Source organism: Notechis scutatus, chromosome 1 (genome assembly GCF_049901735.1).
Source record: "Notechis scutatus isolate UNSWTSFEM ecotype Mainland chromosome 1, rNotScu1.2, whole genome shotgun sequence".
In the NCBI taxonomy this organism is placed as follows: Eukaryota; Metazoa; Chordata; class Lepidosauria; order Squamata; family Elapidae; genus Notechis; species Notechis scutatus.
This window is the reverse complement of record NC_142009.1, coordinates 317,020,527-317,043,692: the sequence shown is the minus strand read 5'-3', so window position 1 is coordinate 317,043,692 and position 23,166 is coordinate 317,020,527. Positions and strand designations below refer to the sequence as shown.

The following is a 23,166-nucleotide window of genomic DNA, read 5'->3' as shown; positions in this document are numbered from 1 at the left end:
TGGCTGTGTCAGGCAACTTCCAGGGTCAAAAAAACCTCTTTGGTTTACCTCAGTAAACTCATAATAGCCAAGGAGATTGCCAACCACCTAACGGGCTGCAGTACATTGCTGAAATTTTCAGTTGGGCTTAGTGGAGTCAAATCATGTTATGTAGACCTGGTCTACATGCAGAAATTTTCTGAGCTTATATTCAGATAAAGCTTTTGTTCCCAATGAAAGTATTGTGGAACCACTTAAGCCAAGTACAGCTTGCATTGCATAGTTATCTTACAAATTAATAATTGTGTTTGGCTATTCATTGACAGTGGGTTAGGTCAGGGGTCTCCAACCACCGGGGTGCGGCCCATTATTGGACCTTGAGCCATTCGGAACCAGTCTGTGGAGATAGCAGGCAAGCGTGCGCACATGCATCCCCATGTGGGTGAGCACGTGTTTGTTCCATTTGCATGCATGGCATGTGTGCATGCCTGCTGCTTGTGCAAATGGAGCTACGTCTGTGCTTGCCCACCGCTCACGTGGAACCAAACCCATGCCAGTCCACATAGTCAGAAAAGCTGGGGAATTCTTGGTTCAGAGGTGGTATTCAGCAGGTTCTGACCAGTTCTGGGCAACCGGTAGCAAAAATTTTGAGTAGTTTGGAGAATCAGCAAATACCATCTCTGACTGGAGATTTCACAGTATCCTTCCCCTGCGACGCCCACCAAGCCATGCCCACAGAACCGGTAGTAAATTTTTTTGAATCCCACCACTGTCTGGGTTAGGAATCATCAGAATGGTAATGATATTCAGCTATACACCACTGCCCTCAGCAATCCAGTACCTTCAGAGTTCTTTTCCAGTGCCTGAGGGCTTTGGAAGCCAGGATTAGGAACTTAACCCTTGCAAAACTGAGTTGTTCTGGGTTTTAGGCCGCCTCCTAATTTTCTGACTGGAATAATTGTATTCCTCCAAACAGACCTGGTAATATTACTGTTTTTTTCAAGGAGCCAGGTGGCAGCTGTGGCCAGGAGGCTATATATAAATCCACCTTATATGCTAATTATACCCAGTTCTGGATTGGGAGGTTCTGCTCATGGTCACTCCTGCTTAGTCACTTCCTGACTGGACTATTTTACAGTAATTTGTTCTACATGGGGTTGTCCTTGAGTATTCAGAAGCTGCAGTTGGTCTAGAATACGATGGTGCAAGCAGTTTTAAGATGCACCATATAATGTCATTTGAAGCTGCATTACAAGCTGCAGTGACTCCCACTAGATTCTGGGTGCAATTTAAAGTGCTACTTGTCACCTATAAAACCCTGCAAGGTTCCTGTCTATCCCATCAGATCCAGTGGGATGGGCATGATCCAGCTCCATTCTATGAAACAATGTCACTTAGTGGAATCTCCTCCACGCTGCCGCGAGAGTCCAGGATAGGGAAAACGCCTCTTCCTTCGTCATAGGGGCTGAGCCTGTCAAGCTGATAAGACCTGCCTCTGTTGCCATGGTACCCAGCCTTGAATTCTTGGATGTGTCTACAAGATGGGACTGTATACAAATCCCAAGTAGTAAATTTCATATTATGATGTTTGCTTAAATTTAACATAGAATATTACGCAGAACCACAAGACAGATATCTGTGTAGGGAAAGGATGGACAACTCTTGTTCCACGTATAGCTCCTAATTCCTGTTTTGCAGGTTTTCAAATTCCATTGATGGCAGACACAGAATAAAATAGGCACAATTTTCTTCCAGTGGTTATCAGTGGAAAATAAAAGACAATTATCTCACAATGGGAAAAAAAAACCTGGAATTCCATCTCCCCCCACTTTTTATGAAATTAATGAAATCACTGCCATACATCTTGCAGCCCTTGACCACTAAAGATGACTAGGGGAAAAAACAATACATCTTACCATTACAAAAAATTGTCCAGATTCTAGGGCCTTTTGTTGACACATAATAGTCTTGTGGGGTGAAATCTAGGATCTAGACAATTCTACATATTTCTTTGTGTTTTATAGACCTTGCCATTGACATATCTCTGATCCATGTAACACTTTTGAGTGAAACATTTACTAATATCCGAATAGTTTCCAGATGGGGAAATGCTTAAAATATCAACAAGGGCTTTCAAGGGCTTTCCTAAACTCCAAGTCGTTCTTTTTAGTTGACATATTTATTAGTGTGGCATAAATAATACAAAAACTAGCATCTGGAAATCTGAGATGGACGGGAAGCTTCCTCCCCTGTATTTCCTTTTACAAAACCTGTATGAGAAACTGTAATGTATTCCAGCAGGCAGGTGGCCATGTTACAAAGCTAAGTGAGGAGTGCAATTTTATAATAGATGCCATAGGGTAATCTGACAGCTTGTACCTGGCACAGAGCAGTATTTAATTGCGTTCTCATTCTTAAGAGCACTTCAAAGCTAAGTCCTTTTTTCTTCTCCCTTTATCCTTCCACCACACCCTCCAGTACTGCAATAACCTGCGCACAATTTACACTAAAGTTGGACTATTAACCTTGCTAGGTTTGTTGTTCCACCTCAGGGTTTAAATAAACAGGCCTCCAATGCTGCTTACACATTAGCCACCTATAATCCATTTGCTTCAGGAATCATGGTACTAAGGTTGGTGTACTTTTTTTAATGTCATGGGGAAATGCTTGCTGATTTTATGCGAGCAGTAACTTTCCTATTTTATTTGCCGTTTCTTTTCATTGTGTTAAGCTGGATATTTGAATAATATCTGAGGGGGAACTGAGGGATGCTTAAATTATAGTGGAGAGATAATAAATGATTTGGGGGATTCCTCACTAATTAACTTCCTGGTTTCTGGGCGATTTGTTTTGCAGTGTGCAGTCTATTACATTGGCCATTCCTCTAAGAGAAATTGAATGAGATGGAGGGAGGAAGCAGACCAAGTATCTAGATACAACATGGATATTATCACATTCCATTCCATTTTTCTGAGGTGGACTTATCTGTTGTGCAGGATTGGCCATTTAATCATTGTTTGTACAGTAAAGTGAGCCTGAGAAAGAACTTGTGCCAAATTCCTGGTCTTTTTCATTCTGGGTGGGATTGCAGCTCATTAAGTATGGGGTGAATTTTTTTTTTTTCATGAACTTTACTTCAACAAATTAACAAAGAACTTTTCTTCCTGAACAGCATACTGTAATGAGTTGTTGAAATTACTTGAAGTCAATCAAGGTCCTGTTAAACGTTTAGCTTTTTTCTTGGTTCCTGTTTAACTGTGATCCTACGTGAACAAGCAGTTATTCTTATGGCAATCCAGTTTAAATATGATTTTCAGACTGTATGTGGGGGAATGATTGGATGGTCTCCAAGAGAGAAAAACTTTTGCAAATAAAAATGTTAATGTTATTGGAGAGAAAGCTAATCAGATCTAAAACCTCCAACTGAGCTTTGGGGCGGGGCAACGTGAATGGCGGCATCCTGAGAACATTAACCTGTGATGAGCTGCATAAGGTTTTATGTGTGGTTTCGGAGGCTGCATTAAGGTCCTGGCATTCTTCACTACTGACTTTTGCCATCTCTTGATATATGGTGGGTAAAACATTTAAATTGTTTCTGTTACTCTTACTTGATTTTAATTTCCTATCATATTGGCTATGTTCAGAATGCAGACATTATTCTTAAATGCAGTATATTCCTGTTCCACAGAGCAAGTTTAAGATGGACAAGAAAGAGTGATAGCATCTATTCAATCTAAGTTTAATTTTTCTGTATCCTTTTTCCTATTCTTTAATTTATGATTCTCCCCATCTTCCCTACTTCATTGCTCTCTTGAATATTATGTCCTTTGCTCTACTCCTTTCAAAGCTAATTTTTCCACTGGTTCCCAATTTTGAAAAAAATTAAGCAACACTATGTACTTACTTGTGTTAAAGTATTTCTAATTTCTGATTTCCCTTGTGGCCCAAACTAAGCCCTCAAGGTGATGTATGCAAAAAAAATTAAAACAAATTCAGAGACCAGATTACTAACAAAAGCAACTTGCCTAGCCTGTCTTTTTAATGGAGCATAATTAATAGGACTTCTAAAAGAGATAGTAAACTATTAGGAGATTCTTATGGAAAAAAAATCAGTCATTTGAATAGGATGTTATAGATTAAAAGCAGCACATTGAATTGGGCTTAGAAGCAAATTGGAAACCAAAGCAATTGTTGGGAGATAGAGGAAAGGCAATTGGTAAAAAGTGTATCAAAACATCTAGTTTTGTGGTAGATGCACTAATTATATTTTCCAAACATTCTTCCATGAGTGATTGCAGCACTTTATTTATTTAGTAAATGTATAAACTTGCAGTTATCTAAGTTATCTAAGTAGGAATGATTAAAACATGGGCCATGACAGTTACATCTGTCAACTCCAGACAGTATGCCAACTGATGCTGAGCACTTATAGGCAGGCCAACCATCTGGCCATCCAGGATTTCTATTGTATCAGCAACATGCCCAAGCTACAATCTGACCTGTGAAAGGTGAAAAATGATCTAAAGTACTAATTGTCCAACCTCGTCTTCAGGAAACATTCAACCAAATCAACTAGAACCAAGCAATATGTCATCTTAGATTCCATATTAGCCAAATATTCCAGAAGAAATTCATAATTAGGCTGGAAAGTTCCTGAGAAAAAAGTGTACCCTTGTCAGCAGCACAGTAGAAGTGGTATTCAGCAGCTTCTGACCAGTTCTGGAGAACCGGTAGCAGAAATTTTGAGTAGTTCAGAGAACCAGCAAATACCACCTCTGACTGGAGATTTTACAGTATCCTTCCCCTGCCACGCCCACCAAGCCACACCCACAGAACCGGTAGTAAAAAAAATTGAATCCCACCACTGCAGCACAGGTATTTGCTAGCTGTTACTGAAAATATTTGCATCTTCAGTAACAGCTATCTTCTGGTTATCCTCTATCAGGCTTGGGAGAAGATTTTAAACATTTCTGTTTGTAAAGACTTTGCTAATAAATGATTTCCAGGAGATCTGGCAAAACTGTGTGACATGCGTGGTAAGATCTGTTTAGGCAGGATTTACACAACCATATTTTGAGGGTTTTCTCCTTTGTAGAAAATGGCCAGTTCCATCAAAAAGATAACGTACTTCAAAGACAGGTTAAATGAGCTCAGTATATCACAGCTGTTGTGGTTTAAAGAAGGACTAACTTTAGAAAGCTGACAATTAACAAGGCCCTATCTGCTGTGTGTGCATTGCTTTCAAACCTGCACATTTTTACCATCATATTTTTCAGTCTCTGAATACAGCCAGCTATGATTATTTGGTGAAAAGTAACAAGCCAGCATGCTGATTCTAGTTGGCAAACATTACATCTTGCAAGTTCCTTTTGGATTTCCTTCTGGGGGCATTATTTCACAGGCTGATACCCTGTGAATTTGGGTTTGAAATCCAAATTTATGGTCTCTGCAAAATTTCTCAGTAGCTCTAAGAAGGATCTGGGCATGCAATGTAGAAAGGACTTTGAGAACTGAAACATGAGAAAAATATATTTGCCTTTTTAGTACAGGGGAGATGGGGAAGATACTTATTTGGTTCATGAATGTATAAGATAAAGTACATGTGCACTATCGTTTTCAGAATTGTTTTATCAGTTTTTCTCATTTTCCAGATTTCTTAATACAATTTTTCAGACAAAGAATGCATACATAATATTTACACTGAAGAACTCAGTTTACTAACATATACGGCATATGTTAAAAGAAATATGTATGAACTAGGGTACATATGTACGTTTTCATGCAGACTGTCTAGGTGAATGTTTGCTAGTGAGATGGAAGCAGAATAGATTGAATTTGAAAAAAAATGCACACATGATAGAAAGCTGAGCAGGCTTAACCGTCCATTTCTGCTTAACATATTTATTTCTACCATGAAGTACGGAATAGAGAAAAACAAGTACATAGTAAAAGTGTGACATCAAATCAACTGAATTAATACTGTACAAGTGGAAATAGAAAATATGTTCTGATGGCAGAAAGAAGTGGGAAGTAAGCAGCTTTGGATTTTAAGTGATGCCAGAGGTTTAGATGCTGCAAACAGCTCCTTCTTTTCTAAGGCAGAACCGTGTTTCCTGTTCTTTTACTGAAAGTTCCAAGGCACCAAGCAGATTGTTGTCAGATCAAATTAAAAATGAACTAATACCAAATCTCATCACCCCCCACGTAGTTCTCTAATCTTCCTTCCCTCATCAGTTTCAACCTTATCTTTGGCATCTAGAAGTCAGAAAAACAGGTGTGAGCTTGTCTTGTTTCTAGGACAGTCTTCTACATTCTGCTGACCTCCATTTACATTCAGGCTACAAATTCCAGTATTCCCAGCCAGCTGGAGAGCATCCAGCTAGGGGAACATCGATCTATAAGATAAGCAGGTGGTGAGAAAAATGGAGTGGCAAAAATGTGGAGCAGCTGTTGAGAACATGCTTCCCCCCCCCCCCCCGTGCCTTTTTTGTATATCCATGGTTGTGCTTAGCATGATCGTTCTCAATCAGCTGCACTGATTGTGATGAAACATTCAAAGTGCTGTTTTTGTGCTCTGCATGTCAAAGCTTTGAGCATTCTGTGCCATAAGAATTTTACTCTGCAAGCCCTTTGATCGTGGAGATAAAGCATTTTTGACATATTTTCCTCCTTTTTCTTACAGTGGAACAGTGATGAGCCTTGCATCCTGGATACAACAAATTTTAATCCTTGTTGTTTCAACAGTTCCATCATTTTTTCCCTTTGTACTGTGGTACTTCTAGTCATAAGAGCAAGAAAAATATGCCTCTAGTACAGAGATGGCAAACCATTTGGGCTCAGCATGTCGATTCAGAAAATGCCTAATTTGACTCTGCTAGTGTTTCTGTCTCTCTCTGTCTCTCTGTGTGTGTCTCTTACACACACACACACACACACACACACACGAGAAACAATTAATAAAAAGAATAATAACTAAATTATTAAATAAATAACTGAAGAGATGTGGTGTAATGGATAGAACAGTGACTTGGGACCATTTTTTACACTTGTGGCATTGCAGCATCTAAGCTTCCTCCAACCCTTTAATTCTCGTCTGTTTTTTTTTTTTTAAAAAAAAACATATGACTTATCTTACACATAATAATCTTAGATAGCTCCAAATAATATTCAACAAAAGCAGAATAAAGTAAACTGACCAAAGCTAACAACAACATCCCAAACACAGTGCCACGATGTCTCACAAAGTCTACATTGATGCTTGGCATTTACACAGGTCACATCTAGTCCAATGCCTGGCAAACAGCCTGATCTTCTCACAACTTTATCAAAGACGTGTATAGAGCAAAGGCCCTCTGAATTTCAGGGGAGAATTGGAGCAGCCATAGAAAAGGCAACTCTCTGAGGTCCTACCAGATAGCAAAAGTTAAGGAAAGGGATTTGGAGCATGCCTACTCTGTCTAAACTGTTAGGACAGGTAGATACCCTATGCCATTTAAATCTTTAAAGGTGATAGAACGATGGGGTAACAAGGACAAAATATGAGGTGCCCAAAACTGCACACAACACTGCATGCTGGACCCAGTTATAACTTCTGGGTAGTCTTCAAGGGCAGCCTGACATATCTTGCATTGTAGTAATTCAACTGAAAGGTGACTAAGGGGTGAGGGATGGTAAGCAAAATCTCCTAGTCCAGGAAAGGACACAATTGGCACACCAACTGAACCTGTTCGAAGGCCCCGCCTTAGCCACAACGAATCCAGGATTCTCTAATCCTAATATTCTATTTATTACCAGCAACTTGGTCGTTAAGCAAAATTGTCACTAAGTGAAACTGCAGTTATGATCTTACTTCAGCTTTCTTTCGCTTTACTGACTGCACAGATCATAAATGCAAAGATTAGTTTGCAAAGTTATTTTGTCATCACTATTATAACCTGAACAGTCAGTGTCTGACGTAGTCGTTAAATGAGCACTACCTGTATTTCTCCACATTTTAGGGGATAATATTTGTAAATGCTAACTACAGAAAGTGCAGGGCTTCTGGAATATGCAGTGAGATTGGGCAAAGGAAATACTTTTATTGGCACTTCTTGCTTTCCTTTCAAGCTCCTTTTTGCTTTGGCTGCAGGTCTAACTCACAACGGGGTTGTGCGCTTCCGGGTCTTCCTGCCCTTTTGCCTTACAGGGTATATAAACAAGATCCCACACACAATTTCACAATAACGAAGCGAAAACATTCCATGTTTTTTGTTGTCTACAGCTTCTGAAATACTAAAGCAGGTTGCCTGGTTTTTTTTTTCCTGTTTTAGTATTGTTCTTTAGGAACATTGCCCAGCTGATCTTCAACATGTCCAGACAGAGTTAGGATTCCAGTTTTGCTTTCAAATCCGGAACAAGCACAGTATTCCATTGTTAACTGGCCTGACTGCAAAAAGGATGGGTTGGGACTGCTGAAATAAAAATAAACAAAATTTGTCCAGATCTATTTTCTGATTTTGAATGCCAGGCCCTGCCTGTTGTAATCCTTTAAGGTGCCAAGTGCACATAGAATTCCAGTGCAGTTTAAAGGCGAGGTAAGAATAAATTGAAACTTAATATTACATGCTTTTGTTATATTCAGCATTCTCTTTTCTTGTAGGAGTTCAGAATAGTGGATATTTATTTATCTACAGAAAATTTGAACGCTGCTTCCCCTCCAGTGTGATGCTCAGTTGCCCTTAGGTTGGATTAAGAGATAGAGGCTGACCCACTCAGTAAGTTCTTGTGCCCTAAATATGGATTTCTTGATTTTCATGTCTGTACTCCAGAACTTTTAACTGCTATACAAGGCTTTATAAAGCCTATGTTGATGGAGAATTATGAGATGTTCGTTATACTTGGAAGACTCCATATTTACTGAAGGAAGCTGAACAAGTTAATGTCCAAAAACCTGACTGGGGTGAACTTTGGCATGAATTTCTTTTTCCTCTGGGCCAGTCACGCTCTTTCAGCCTAACCTTATTTAACAGGGAACTCCTGCAAAAATGGAAGGAGGAAGTTCCCTGTATCCTGCTTTGAAGCCCTGAATGAAAGGAAATCAAATAAATAAAACTTCAAAAGGTGGACTTGATCCCCAAGTGCCTACTTAATTATTATTCTTATTAAAGTTTTACCAAGAGTTCATTATAGTCTTCACCAATTGAATGTCCTCCTAATGTTGTGGAACCTACCTCTGTAATTCTGGCTGGGAATTAAGGTACCTGTTATCCAAAGCCATTATTACCTTTTTATTTATTTTAAACACTATTTATTTAAAATCATGTGAAGTGTTAGTACCACTTTATAATCTCTTGGTAAGATCACAACTGGAATATTGCATGCTGTTTGGGTTGCCACGATATAAGCCAAGATGTTGAAACTCTAGAAAGAGTGCAAAGAAGAGCAACAAAGATGATTAGGGGACTGGAGGCGAAAACATGAAGAATGTTTCAGGAATTGGGTGTGTCTAGTTTAATGAAAAGAAGGATTGGGGTGACATGATAGCAATGTTCCAATATCTAAAGGGTTGCTGCAAAGAAAAGAGGAGCAGCCTATTCTCCAAAGCATCTGAAGCAGTGGTGGTATTCGACTGGTTCTGCCCGGTTCTGGAGAGCCGGTTCCACTGCTCTGCTGGCTCTGCTGTTGGGCCCACCCACCCACCCGCGCTCTCATACTCACAGAATAGCGCCGCGCGGTAGCTGCTGGAGCGACTGGGATCATGCAGGCTTGCAGGAGGAGAATTAGAACGCGCCTGCACAAACGCCTCTGTGCCTGTGCAAAGTGTGTGTTTGGCGCACACGTGCACTCTGTGCACGCGCACAAAGCATGCCCACAAGCCACGCCCACCGAACCGGTGGCAACAATATTTGAATCCCACCACTGATCTGAAGGCAGAACAAGAAGCAATGAAAATAATCAAGGAGAGAAACAACCTAGAACTACGGAGAAATTTCCTGACAATTAGAACAATTAATCGGTTGAATAAAAGTTGTGGATGCTCCATCTCTAGAGGTTTCTAAGAAGAAATTGGACAACCATTTGTCTGCTTGAGCAGGGCATTGGACTAGAAGACCTCCAAGGTCCCTTCCAACTCTGTTATTCTGTTCACATTTATATAGCTGCTTATCTTCTAACCAACTCTGATTGGTTCCCAATCAACCACGAAGGGATGCTATCTGTTAATACTAGCAGCATTTGAGTTTTATGAATAAATGGTCTTACTTTGTACGAAGTGCTGCTGTATTTTGTACAAGAAAAATCCTCGTATTACAGTAAGTTTTTTTTTTTGAAATTTATCTCTTTTGTTTAGATTTTGTCCAAGTGCTAGGTATTTTGATAGGCAGTTGGATTGTGGTGCTCAGGGATTCCTCTCCTTGGTAGTTTTGAATTGAGGCTGTGTAGGAGATGTCAGAAGTTAAGCATCTATGTCTCTATTATTGTGTCTTTAATCTTAGCTATGATCAATGTGGTACCTTGCAGATATGTTGTAAATTAAAGGTCAGGTTGCTTGATATGCCCGAAAGGCACCAGGTTGGAGAAGCCACCTTGATTTACTTGACATTATCATTCTCTTTGTCCTCCAGAGAATTTAGTCGCAGTGTTCCCTCTGCCACCTCCCTTACAGGGAATATTGCAACTAAATTCATGCATTTGTTCTTGTCTCCTGCAACTTGAATGCTATGGTTTTTTTTAAATCAAGATAAAAACAGTTCCATGTCTGCTAATTGCCTCTAACTTCATCCCTTCCCTATTTGCTTTTTAGAAATGCCCTTCAAAGGATTATATAAAACACTGCGGGTGCTGTGATGTCTGAAACTGTGCAGAGGGAGTTCTTTCTGAAGGTAGTCCTTAAATTTGCCCCCCAAAATGTGTCTGTGAACAGTTCAAATTAATTTCTTATTGCCTTCTTGGGGTTGGAGAACAGAATTTGTCCTAGCCTCTACAGTGATGCTTCCAAAACTGGAAATACGCTACATCATAATGTGATCCATTTCTTATGATATAAATAGATCTAATGAATAAGCCATGGTTTGTTCTAGGCCAGTAAACCCCCCAATTTGCTGCTAGTTTACTGATTGCACTTTTGTCTTGGTATGATGTATAAGTAGGGATGCAGGGTTTGTGTGTGAGGTTTCCAAGATGGTTTTTGTGTCGTGTGCAACCTTTAAAGCATTGTACAGAGGTACAAGGCAAGTATAGTTTAGAAAGGAGAGAAATCAAGGCATGGTCAAACAGATGCTTATTGTCTGTAAGTCTTTGAGAGCAGGAGTTATACTGGAATCACTTTTATGTGTGAGAGGATACTGTTAAGAATATGAGCTGAGGGAGCACATCTCATAATTGCAGGAGAAGTAGGCAGTGCTAGGAAGGCCATATATGTTTGGCAGTCACTAACATGGTACATCCAGCAAAGCTGCAGCAAGTTTTAAGAGATGGCTGAACACATCTCTAGACAGCTGTCAAAATCAGCTACCAAATACAGCAGGTCTTTTCCGTGTGTATATACCGTATTTGCCGGGCGTATAAGACGACTTTTTGCCCTAAAAACATGCCTCCAAGTGGGGGGTCGCCTTATACGCCGGTAAATACATTGTCACTCGGTGCAAGAGCGACGGGGGCGGAGCTCCGCAACTTGCGAAGCCCCTTCAAGCCCAGCCGAAGTCTCTCTCCTCCTCCTCCCACCCACCCACCCACCCTCCGCCCGGCTCGGGCACTTGCGGAGGCCAATCTGGAGGTGGGGTGGGGGTGGAGCGGGAGGGTCTCTGGCGGGGCGCGCTCGCCCAGCCAGCCCCGAGCCGCGTAATGGCCCGGGAGTGGGGGGGAGAAGGTGGTGGGGTGGACTGTGGCGCCCTCCTTCTGGGCAGCGGGCGGGGCGGCAATTTGCTCCTCCCGCTTCTCCTCCCTCTTTGAAAGACCGGGAGGGCTGTGCTTGGGGCAGGGGGTGTCCTCAGGAAGTTCCTGATGGGACCCCGCTGGGCAGGGCCACCCGGCTCCCGAGCTGCTTTCCAGGGTCCCCTTGGGAAGAAAAGGGTCCGTGAGCGGTGGAAGAAGGCGAGCGCCTCCTCCCGCCCCCTGTCCCGTCCCGTCCCTCCTCTTGTCCCCTCCTCCTCCCCGCTTAAGAGAAAAGATCTGCCTCCCCTGCACCGAGCTTCCACCCGGCGCCGCGTCTCCCGGCCAGCGCGCTGCGACTTGGGAACCGGCCAAGCGACTTTAAAACCGAGCGGAGGCCAGAGATAGCCGGAATTACCCCACACCACACACACACACACACACAGAGAGAGAGAGAGAGAGAGAGTTGGCAGCTGTCCATCCCCCACCCTTGGAGTCCCGATGGCACGCACGCTGGGGCTGTCACAAAGAAAGGGAGAGGAATTGAGTGCCAGCCTGAGAAAGGCGAAGCTGCCTCTCTAAAGCATTTTGGTGGCTTTGTAAGTTTGGGGGAAAGGGGTTGGGGGTGTCAATCAAGAATTATATCCAGAATACCCCAAGTGTTACAACTTACCGTATTGCCGGCGTATGAGACGACTTTTTTGCCTTGAAAAGCATGCCTCCAAGTGGGGGTCGTCTTATACTGCGAGTATATAACAAAAACTATATTTTGAGTGGAAATGTTGGGGCTCGTCTTATACGCCCAGTCGTCTTATACGCCGGCAAATACGGTATGTGCATGTTCATACAGTTTTCCTGATGAGGGCCATCATAGGAATGTATTAATAAAGTCTTGATTTAGCAATAGCAATAGCACTTAGACTTATATACCACTTCACAGTGCTTTACAGCCCTCTCTATAAGCAGTTTACAGAGTCAGCATATTGCCCCCAACAATCTGGGTCCTCATTTTACTGACCTCGGAAGGATGGAAGGCTGAGTCAACCTTGAGCCTGGTGGAATTCGAACTGACTAATTGCAGTCAGCTGGCAGTCAGCAGAAGTAGCCTGCAATACTGCATTCTAACTACTGCGCCACCACAGTTCCTATTTAGGATGATGTGTGAAGAGAACTGAGTAAGCATTGCATTTCCCCCGTTATCCATTTTTGGCATTAAAATAAAAAACGTCTTTCTGGTTACTTTTGCATTTGCTTAAAAAATAATGAAAGAAAACCAGCAAATATTGGGAAGTGGTGGCTCAGACGTATTCTAAGCATTTTGCTAGAGTTTTATACTGCTGTGAGAAATAAAACAACTGAAGTCTCCTGAGAGACCAAAGGTGTCCACATACACAGCAAGTATTCATCACATGCCTGCAGGATTTTCTTGCACTGACTTTCTCACCTTCTAATCACTCTACTAGTTGCGAATGAATGAATGAATCTCTGCTCCTCCAAATGCTCTTAGTGCAAAGGTGCCTCTCAACGCTTAGTTTCTCTGTTATTATGGAATTAGTGGAACTTAGGAGAAACTGACCTCAAAGAGATTCATTTACTGGTTAAACAAAGGCTCCCTTCTTCTACCATTGCTTGTTCTCTGCTGATGTTGCCAGGTGATCAGAAATACGTTCCACATATTTTGTGCAAGAAAGTTGCTGTGTAACTTGTTGGAATTAAGAGGTGTTGATGCAATACGTCTTGAACACTCCTGAAAGCTATTAGTAAGCAGTGGCATTGGTTATCCATACAAGTTGAACTTAATTGTTTGATTACTGGCTTTCATGAATTTAGAACCTTATCTGGCATACTAAGGAGAGTATCTGTAAACCAGAAGAAAGTTTAATGTTTTTATGTCTTGGTGCGTTACCAAGTTGTTGTAGTTTATTTTTGGACCACTGATGCGCCTCACAGATTATGTGTAGGCAGCTGGGAAAGTAAATGGGCAAAGTTATTCTGAGTGTGAACAAAGAAGAAAGTAGTTGGGCACGTCTGTCCTTGAATTCATGTATCATGTATTTCCTTACTCAAGAAAGATAAAATATGGAATGTATAAAAAAGGGGTATTGGATCTGTAGCTATCCAGATACTGTTACACTACAAATGCTACCATCCCTCACAGTTGTCCATACTCATTGGGGCTGCTGAGAGCTGTTGTTTAAAGGTATCTTTAAGGCCATAGATTTTCCACCTGTTATAACAACGCAAGTGTCTGCCTCCAAAGAACTCCCCTTTGGCTATGAATTATTTGAGCTTTTCTCTTTATTGGTGAAGGAGGCAAACCTGAGGCTAAGGTGCCACAGTAATCCCATCCAGAGAAAAGATGATTCTTCTGCATCAAGAATGATGCTTTTTCATTCATTCCTATCACTAAAAAGAGCCACATGGTTGTGTGCTGAAAATGGAAGTTGATTGTAAGGGAATAAAGCCAGTCTCTATATTTCTTTGCTGCATGGGTGCCTCATCTTCACTTAGGGTCTTTTTATTTTGCTCAGTTTTCCAAGCTGCATAATATGTTTCAGTAAATTGTTCCTGAACCATTATGTCAAGCAGGTTCAGGCTTTCCATTCAGAAGTTTAAGATTCCCTGCAGTCTATCTGTCAAAAGGATTGAATGATTAGGGATAAATAATTGGGGAGAAAACTTTTTTCAGAATAACCAATATTAGCAAAATGTAGATTTAACTTAGTATAATGGAAATGGGCAGCCCAGAAGGTCCTTGCAGCACTTGTCTCATATTTGTGGCTCCGAAGCACCTCCATCCGCACAGTTTACAAAGTCAGAATTTAGCTATAAAAATTATTTTTATAGGATAAAATAATGGGTAACAGAGCTATATTTGTATACTTTATTTGTGTGTGTGTGTGTGTGTGTGTGTGTGTGTGTGTGTGTGTGTGTGTAGTTTTATTATTTTAATGTTATAAGCTGCCCTGACTCCCTTTGAGGGTGATGGGTGGGAAATACATTTAATAAACCAATAAAATCAATGAATCACAAAAAATAATATAATAGACCACAGGAAAGGAGGGAATAAATAGTGAATCATCATGTTTGATTATAAAATTTGCATTTTTTTCATGGAAGTTTGGGGATGTTTAGATAAATGTAAGTGCTTAGCCATCTTTTTTCCTGCCCTCAAGAAAAAAAGCCACCTTTTTATAGACAATATATTGAGCCATTAATGACCCCCACCCACAGAACTGTGGGCCACATGTGACTCTCAGGCTGCAGATTGTCGCTGTCTATAATACAGGGTAGAACAAATGTCTGCGGAGATTCTCCATCATCCAGGTCATGTTTGTTCCAAAGGTGCTTTTTTTTCCAAAAGAAGCTTCTTAGGTGAGGAGCGAAACATTTTCAAAGAAAAACAAGGCAGTCCAGTTGCTTTTTGGAAAAGCACCTTTGGGGTAGAAGAGATGTTTTAAACCCAAACCTTCCCCAAACAAACACAAAAGAAAATTGAACTTTTCAGAGCTATCCACCTCAGGGATGGCAGTTACTAGAGATCCTCTGTGGCTCTTGGACCTGAAAAAAGGCAGAGATCAATGGTCATCATTACTTTGAAGTGATACCTCTAAGTGTTAGACGAAGGCATTGGATCTAGGACTGGCTTTGGTCCTTTCCGGAATGATGTCGTGTAGTATATTTCCATAGTGGAAATATAGCTAATTCCCAGGTTAAGAACAAATTCCATTCCTAACTCAATCTTTAACTCAAATTTGTACGTAAGTCAGAATTCATACTTGCAAATGGACAGTCTATTATCAAAAAATGGGAGTTAGCATTGTCCTTGAGCTGATGAAGCACTGAAGCAGCACAATGCTTCCAAGAATTGCTGAAAACAGGCTCTATATTACGAACATGTGGCTTCAGCAGTTCCTGAAAAGATTGTGTGGCTTCAGTGCTTTGTCAGCACGAGGAAGAATGCCATTTGCCATTTTTAGTAATGGGCAGCCTTCTTGTACGACAGATTATCCATAAGTTGGATATTCTTAACCTGGGGACTCCCTGTAGAGAAAACATAGTCTATGTTCACTATTCCTTACGGCAGTATTATGTATTATGTATTATGGAAAACAATCAGCCAAATCTACTGAAAATTGAATTGCAGCTGCTATTTCGATAGCGGGTGGGAGCTGTAAATGTTCTGCATCCCCCTCCTCCCCTTCCCCATAAGAATTGTTGCTGACCCAGAAACCAGGAGACTTGAGTTCCAGTCCTGCCCTAGGCATGAAAGTCAGTTGGGTGATATCGAGGCAGTCACTGTCTCTCAGCCCACCTCACAGGGTTGTTATGGGGAAAATAGGAGGAGGAAAAAGTATTATGTATGTTTGCCATCTTGAGTTATTTATAAATTGATAAAGAGATGATAAAAATCTAATGACTTTTTCGCTGCATCAAAGAAAATGTATTTGCTGATCTAGATAAGATTTTGACAGGTACTGATAAAAAGGTGATTAAAAAACTATGGATATTTATTAGAAATTAAACTAGAAGAAGAACAAGTTAAAGAAACTATGATTGCTTGGGGGAAGAACTTTGGATATGGGATTGATTTAGAGAAATGGCAAAAATTGTGGTCTCAAAATTATAAAATGACAGTGTCAACAGCTTATAAAGAAAATTTGTATAAGATGTTTTACAGGTGGCATTTCCCCCCGACAAGAATAGCAAGAATGTTCAAGAACAAATCCGAAAAATGTTGGAAATGTCATTAGACACCTGGCTCATATTACCATATGTGGTGGACTTGTGCGGACGCTAAAAAATACTGGACTAAAATCCACATGTGGTTGGAAAAAATGACAAAAGAACATATAGACTTGAAACCAGAGATATTTTTATTGGGAATTTTACCTGAAACATATAGCAAAGATTTAAAATACCTGATTGTAAATGTATTAACAGCGGCTAGGATTGTATTTGCTAAAAACTGGAAAAATGAGAAAATACCATCACAGGAGGAAATCATTAAGAAAATATTGGAATGTGCTGAAATGAGTAGATTGACATTTGAAATTAGAGAACAAGAGGATAAACAATTTTATAAAATTTGGGACCTTTTCTATCAATGGTTAGACAATAAAATACAGTAATGAAATATGTAGATTTTTAGAAAATAATAAATATATAAAGATGTATTTCTTTTTTATTATATCTACAAAATGTTTTTAGGATAGATTTGGGAGGATAATATGAACTGTTATAAAATAAATTAAGTAAATTGTGGTTATCTCGTAAAATATGAATGAATAAAATTATAGTCAAATGATTGATGAATAATGATATTAGGGTATTTAATTTTTGATTGATAATATGAGCTTTTATGTAATGTAACTGTAATTGAAGACTATGAAATGGATGCACAAAATGATTTTAAACCAGCCGGCACACTGTTTGTATACCTACGGAAGAAAGTTTGATGTTTTTATGTTTTGTTTGTTTATGTTTGTTTTTAAAAACCAATAAAATTTACCAAAAAAAAAAAAGAAAAAAAGAAAAGAAAGAAAATGTATTTGCACTCAACCACCTTTGTGATTAGAATATCCTTGTAATTCCAGTCTGCTTGCTTGGAACCAAAATATGACGGTCAACCAGCTACTTGGAGAGTTGTCTTTCTTGTTGTTTGTACAACTCTCTTCCCGTTGACAAAAAAATCCTTCAAAACTATGAATGTGCTTAAAGAAATGTCCCAAACATCGGAAATATCCTCTGAACTAGATCAGAGCACATCAAGCTCCAGATCTGTGTTTTGTGCAGATGAAGTACTACAGCACAGACTTTTTCCAGTATTTTCCAGAAGGCTTTGCTTTGGTGAGACTATTTGATTGGCTTTAAGTGAAAATGCTTCCACTTCACATACGTCATTCCTGTAGCTTGGTGGTGCTGAACTTTGACTAGAAGATGTGGGTTTCAGTCTTAATTGTGGATTCTGTCTTATTGAACATTTTCATTCATAAGGACAAAGCTTTTTTCCAGATTCAAGAAGTTTCTCAAGATGACAGCTGTCAGTCCGTCTACAATTCAGAAGTATTCAGGATTTCCCTCTCCAGGGTCAAAGACCAACATGGCTCAGTATTTGTAAACAGCAATGGATCATGCCCAGTATTTCCTAGTCGAACCATAGACAACTACAATGATCTAATACATATCGATTTTACAGAAGACAATGTTGAAAAAGCACTACGCAATCTAAAACCATCTCTATCTATTGGACCGGACAGAATATGTGCCTACTTCTTAAAAAAGCTATCCACTGCCATAGCCGAACCTCTAAGCATAATCTTTGCAAAAATTTTCAGGACCAGCTCCTTGCCAAAACTATGGTCACAAGCCACGGTCATTCCCATCTTCAAAATGGGAGAACCCAGCCTAGTTGAAAATTACAGACCAATCTCTTTATGCTGCATCACCTGTAAAGTCATGGAATCAATTATTAACCAATCCACCATCCTCCACTTAGAAATAAACAACCTACTCTCTACTAAACAATTTTGTTTCAGGAAAAAGCTATCCTGTAATCTTCAACTCTTACACTGCAAAAACATATGGACTACACAACTCGATCAGGGCAAAACAATAGACGCAATCTACATAGACTTTTGTAAAGCCTTTGATTCAGGGGTACATGACAAACTACTCCTAAAACTAAAATCTTATGGTATCTCTGGACACCTGCATAACTGGATAGAACATTCCTGTCAAACAGACAACAAATGGTCAAAATTGGGAGGGTCCTATCAAATTCTGTACCTGTCAACAGTGGTGTCCCCCAAGGCAGTGTTCTAGGAACAAATCTTTTCATACTCTACATAAATGACCTCTGTGATCATATCAAGAGCAACTGCGTTCTCTTCGCTGATGATGTAAAGCTATTCAACACCACAGATAATACTGCTACCCTTCAAAAAGACCTTGACTATCAGAATGGTCAAACAAATGGCAACTTCAAATCTCAACAAATAAATGCTCTGTCCTACATATTGGCAAAAAAAAGTCAGAAAATAAGATACAGGCTGAATAGTCAAGACCTTGTTGATGATCCAAACTCTGTCAAAAATCTTGGAGTACTCATCTCTAATGATCTAAGTGCTAGAGCCCACTGTAACTACATAGCCAAAAAGGCATTAAGAATTGTTAACCTAATCTTACGTAGCTTTTTCTCTAGTAATAACTAGAACATGCAAAACATTTGCTAGACCAATACTCGAATACAGCTCATCAGTCTGGAACCCACATTACATATCTGATATTAACACAGTTGAGAAAGTCCAGAAATATTTCACAAGTAGAGTTCTCCACTCCTCTACTCGTTGCAAAATACCTTATGCCACCAGACTCGAAATTCTAGACCTAGAAAACCTACAACTACGCCGCCTTCGGTCCAATCTAAGTATAGTATATAAAATCATACATTGCAATGTCCTACCTGTCAATGAATGCTTCAGCTTCAACCATAACAACACAAGAGCAAACAATAGATCCTTCTCAAAGTTAATCGCACCAAACACTTAGACTGTCTACTATTGACCTCACCCCTTTCCTAAGAGGGGGCGTGCATAAGCGCACCAACGTGCCTACCATCCCTGTCCTATTGTTTTATTTTTTTTACTTTTCTTATATGTATCCATGTATTCATAACTATGTTTTTACTTATACCTATTATCTTGTAAGCAATTGACAAAAATAAATAAAATAAAATAAAATAAATAAAATGTTATATGGAGTCTGAATCATTTTGAGTCAGGACTCCGTAAACAATTTTCTGTGATACACCTGCACTTGGATTTTGATAGTTATTGCCACATTGAATCTGTATCTGGTGAAGTGAACTTATGATTCATAAAATATTGTGTAATAATAAATATGTTGCTCTTTAAAATGCCCTCAAAACTTTTTATTGCTGTGCAGGCAACTTCCTGTAATATGCCTGCTTTTCACTTGCAGTACACTGAGGTGGCTGGCAAATATTTTAGTGATAAATCTGGTAGGCCCAACACCTCAGACAAATACTGGATTTGGGAAGACCTTCAGACATATGTTGGATTGGGTGAGCCAATTGAAAGCAGAGAAAAATGAGTTTTTAGGAAGTATGGTAGAATTAAATGTCCTAGAGCTCATGTGACAGATTGACTATGGTCTAGAGCAGTGATCCCCAACCTTTTTACGCCGCGGCCCGGTATCCCCAACTTTTTTTATGGCGCAGCCCGGTACGGCATTAGCTGGGCGCCGCCATCTTTTTTGATGAAAAAGTGCTTCCGGTGACCTCACTGGAAGCACTTTTCATCAAAAAGATGGCGCCGCTAGCGCTTCGTGAGCTTTTCCGGTAGAAATGGCTTTCTGCCAGAAAGCTCACCGAAGCGCATGGCGCTACCATCTTTTTGATAAAAAAGTGCTTCCGTGAGCTTTCTACCGGAAAAGCTCACCGGAAGCACTTTTCATCAAAAAGATGGCGGCGCCCAGCAAGCCAGCGGCCCGGTAGGACTTGTTCCACGGACCGGGACCGGTCCGCAGACCGGTGGTTGGGGACCCCTGGTCTAGAAGTTGTATATTTCATAACCATAAAGTTCCATGTATTGTCATCTTTGTGTCAAAGCAAGCCCTTATTTATTTACTTATTACCCGCCTTTATTATTTTTACAAATAACTCAAGGCAGCAAACATATACAATATACCTTCTTCCTCCTATTTTTCCCACAACAATAAACCTATGAGGTGGATTGAGCTGAGGGAGAATGACTGGCCCAAAGTCACCCAGCTGGCTTTCATGGCTAAGGTTGAACTTGAACGCACAGTCTCATGGTTTCTTGCCTGGTGCCTCAACCCAAACCAAACAGTTTTTAAAAATGGTAGGGAGTTTGGACATTGTATTCATATTATCTCTCGTTTGAGATGAGCAGCTAAGATGAAACTCTTTTGCCAAATTTTAAATGGTTATGTTGGTATATGTTTTGTATGTTTTGACATTTCATTTTTAACTACCTTGAATAGATAGATAAAAATAGAAACAAATAATTTTGTATATTTTCCCCTCCTATCCCCATTCCAATATATGGTTTAGCAAGATATAAATTTGAAATTAATCTTCAGGCTGTGAATGAAATCCTTTAGGGAAAGAATGGTACATTTATGAACATTTGCCTTCAAGCCCTGGCAACAAATGTCTGTCTACATTTTAAATTGGGATTCATTCTAAAATGGACTGATGAAGGATATATCATTTTGTTCCACTGTCCTTCATTCCTTTATTTTCTATTCTCATCCAGAAAACCCTTTCTTATTAACATTTTATCACAAGCAAGCTCATGGCACCCAAATGTATTTGCTATAACTTGGCTTGTTTTGCAAGTGCGTACACAAAACCTGAGTTAAATTGAATCCCTGGGCAATGCAAAGCAAATCTTAAAAATAGTTATTTAAAACCACAATTTCTTAAACCGCAGCGCTCAACCTCCCTACCGTAACTTCTCTTCCCCCACTAATATTAATTCCCAGATGATGAGGACTGTTTGACAGCAGCAACTCACGAATGTTCATCCTCCAGTGTATTTGGTGTGATGAAAAACAGGGATCGTGTGCAGACAGACCTTTTTTGTTCAATATGGCATCCTGAAAATATTAGCTTTTCATTTGGGGGGGGGGGGGAGGGAACGAGCAACCACCAAGTTTCTAACCTTCAGGGCTGTTAATATTACAGCTTAATTTTCTTTTCTAATTATAGTTCATAGCCTTTATTTAACTTGCCACCTTGGGAATGATGGTGCTTCTCAATCCAGCTGAACAAGCACCTGAATCATCTGTTGTGAACTGACTCAGATACCTTGACTAGCAATCTCAAGCCTATTATTCCCACCCACAAAGGCTCTGTAAGATGTCAGGGGAGAGTTTGCAGTGCTGATTAGTCAACGCTGCTGGTTGAACCTGGGAACTTCTGTATGCCCAATATATTAAGTGCTTTGCTGTTCAGCTTAGGTCCTCGTTTGTACATTTAAATTGCCATCTCCCCCCCAATCTGGATGTGGCTTTTCTTCAAGGACATATTTTTTGGCTAAAAGACAGTCTTCTCTCGAGTGTAAGAGAAAATCTGGACCGGTTTTGTGCCGTGGAAAAACAGCCTCTGCTGATTGATCCTGCAGCAGTTCTGTAAGGCTGGGTTCTGAACGTCCTCCTCATTCCCATGGTAACGGACTGATGTCACAGCCCGAAGGACGTGGTTTCAGTGCCTGGATGATGCCTGGGTTTTGTTTCAGGTGAAGTGCAGGTGGACTTTTGACAGGATTGAAACTCCAGGGATGGGATGGGAGTGGAGTGGGGCAGTTCACCTCGCCGGTGTCAGCCTGCTTGCATAAACAGAAGAGAAGTGTGGTGCATGAATCAGCTGCTGCTTCTGCCTGCCTGCTGACCGACCTTGAAGAGGAAATGACCTGCTGCAGGTATTTCTTGTTTGGATACGTGTTTTGTTCTGGCATAGCAGAGTAAAGGAAGGGCAGGGGGTTCAAACCTTTTCTTTAGCTCTGCCCAGTTTGGTACTCTCCAGGCAGTTGGGTCAATGCTCCCGTCATCCCAAACCAAGAGATGGGCGAAGGCTGTTCTAGCACGGTACATATTTTCCACTTGCTTTGGTATTGTTTTTCCAGTGTTGTGGCCTCATTTGAATGTATCCCATTGGAATCATTTCATGTTTACTGAGCCACGCTCTTCCCAGCTCCCCTCCTCCTTTCCCCCCCTCCCCTTTTATTCATTGGAAAAAAGGGAACTCTGGTCATATTTTCCTATATCCTATGAGCAGATTCCAAGGTTGTGGAACGGCGTCTCCACCCATTTAATTTGGCTGCAACCTTTTGCTCCCATGAAGGCTGTGCTGATTGTTTGAAATCTCACGGCATATATGCTTTGGCATGCCATGAAGGGGGAACCTATAATCATGCTGCCTATTGTTGGCTTGCAGAAGTGGCTACAAATAAAAAGGGTGTGCAGCCCTAGGGCCGCTGAAATAATAGTGAGGTACTATTTCCTCCCCCCCTCAACTCTGAAATGCAATTTCCCATAAGCAATCCCATTTGAGGGATTTATTTTTAACTGAGAAACGTTAGGGCTTTCGTCTCACCACGCCAGCTTGAAACACGTGTTTCCTTCCCTGTGAGGTTTTGCTATTTTGCTCCGTCCTTCATTTCTTTGCTCCTGTGTCCAGGAGAGTTCATGGGTGTTTCCCGTGCTTTTATTTGCATGCTTTCAAAGAGTACCCAAATCTTATTGTTTCATTGTTGTTTGCACCGATGGCTTCTTGTTGCAAACAAGCACATT

General features: G+C 40.5%; 1 protein-coding gene across 11 annotated transcripts in view; it reads left to right on the top strand.

Moving 5' to 3' along the window:
- Window positions 1-23,166, top strand: part of FBXO34 (F-box protein 34) — a 67,233-nt gene that overhangs the window by 28,010 nt on the left and 16,057 nt on the right. Inside the window, exons 1-3 of one of the 11 annotated variants that reach the window (XM_087952431.1) lie at window positions 2,594-2,611; window positions 8,618-8,732; window positions 10,760-10,838. The exons of 2 other annotated variants lie outside the window; for them this stretch is intronic. The gene's annotated coding sequence lies outside the window, so the exon portion shown is untranslated. Of the gene's footprint in view, window positions 1-2,565; window positions 2,612-8,617; window positions 8,733-9,197; window positions 9,215-10,759; window positions 10,839-22,068; window positions 22,296-22,438; window positions 22,462-23,166 lie in introns of those variants that run through there. 8 more of the 11 variants (XM_026670220.2, XM_087952436.1, XM_087952435.1 and 5 more) reach the window with 8 other exon arrangements.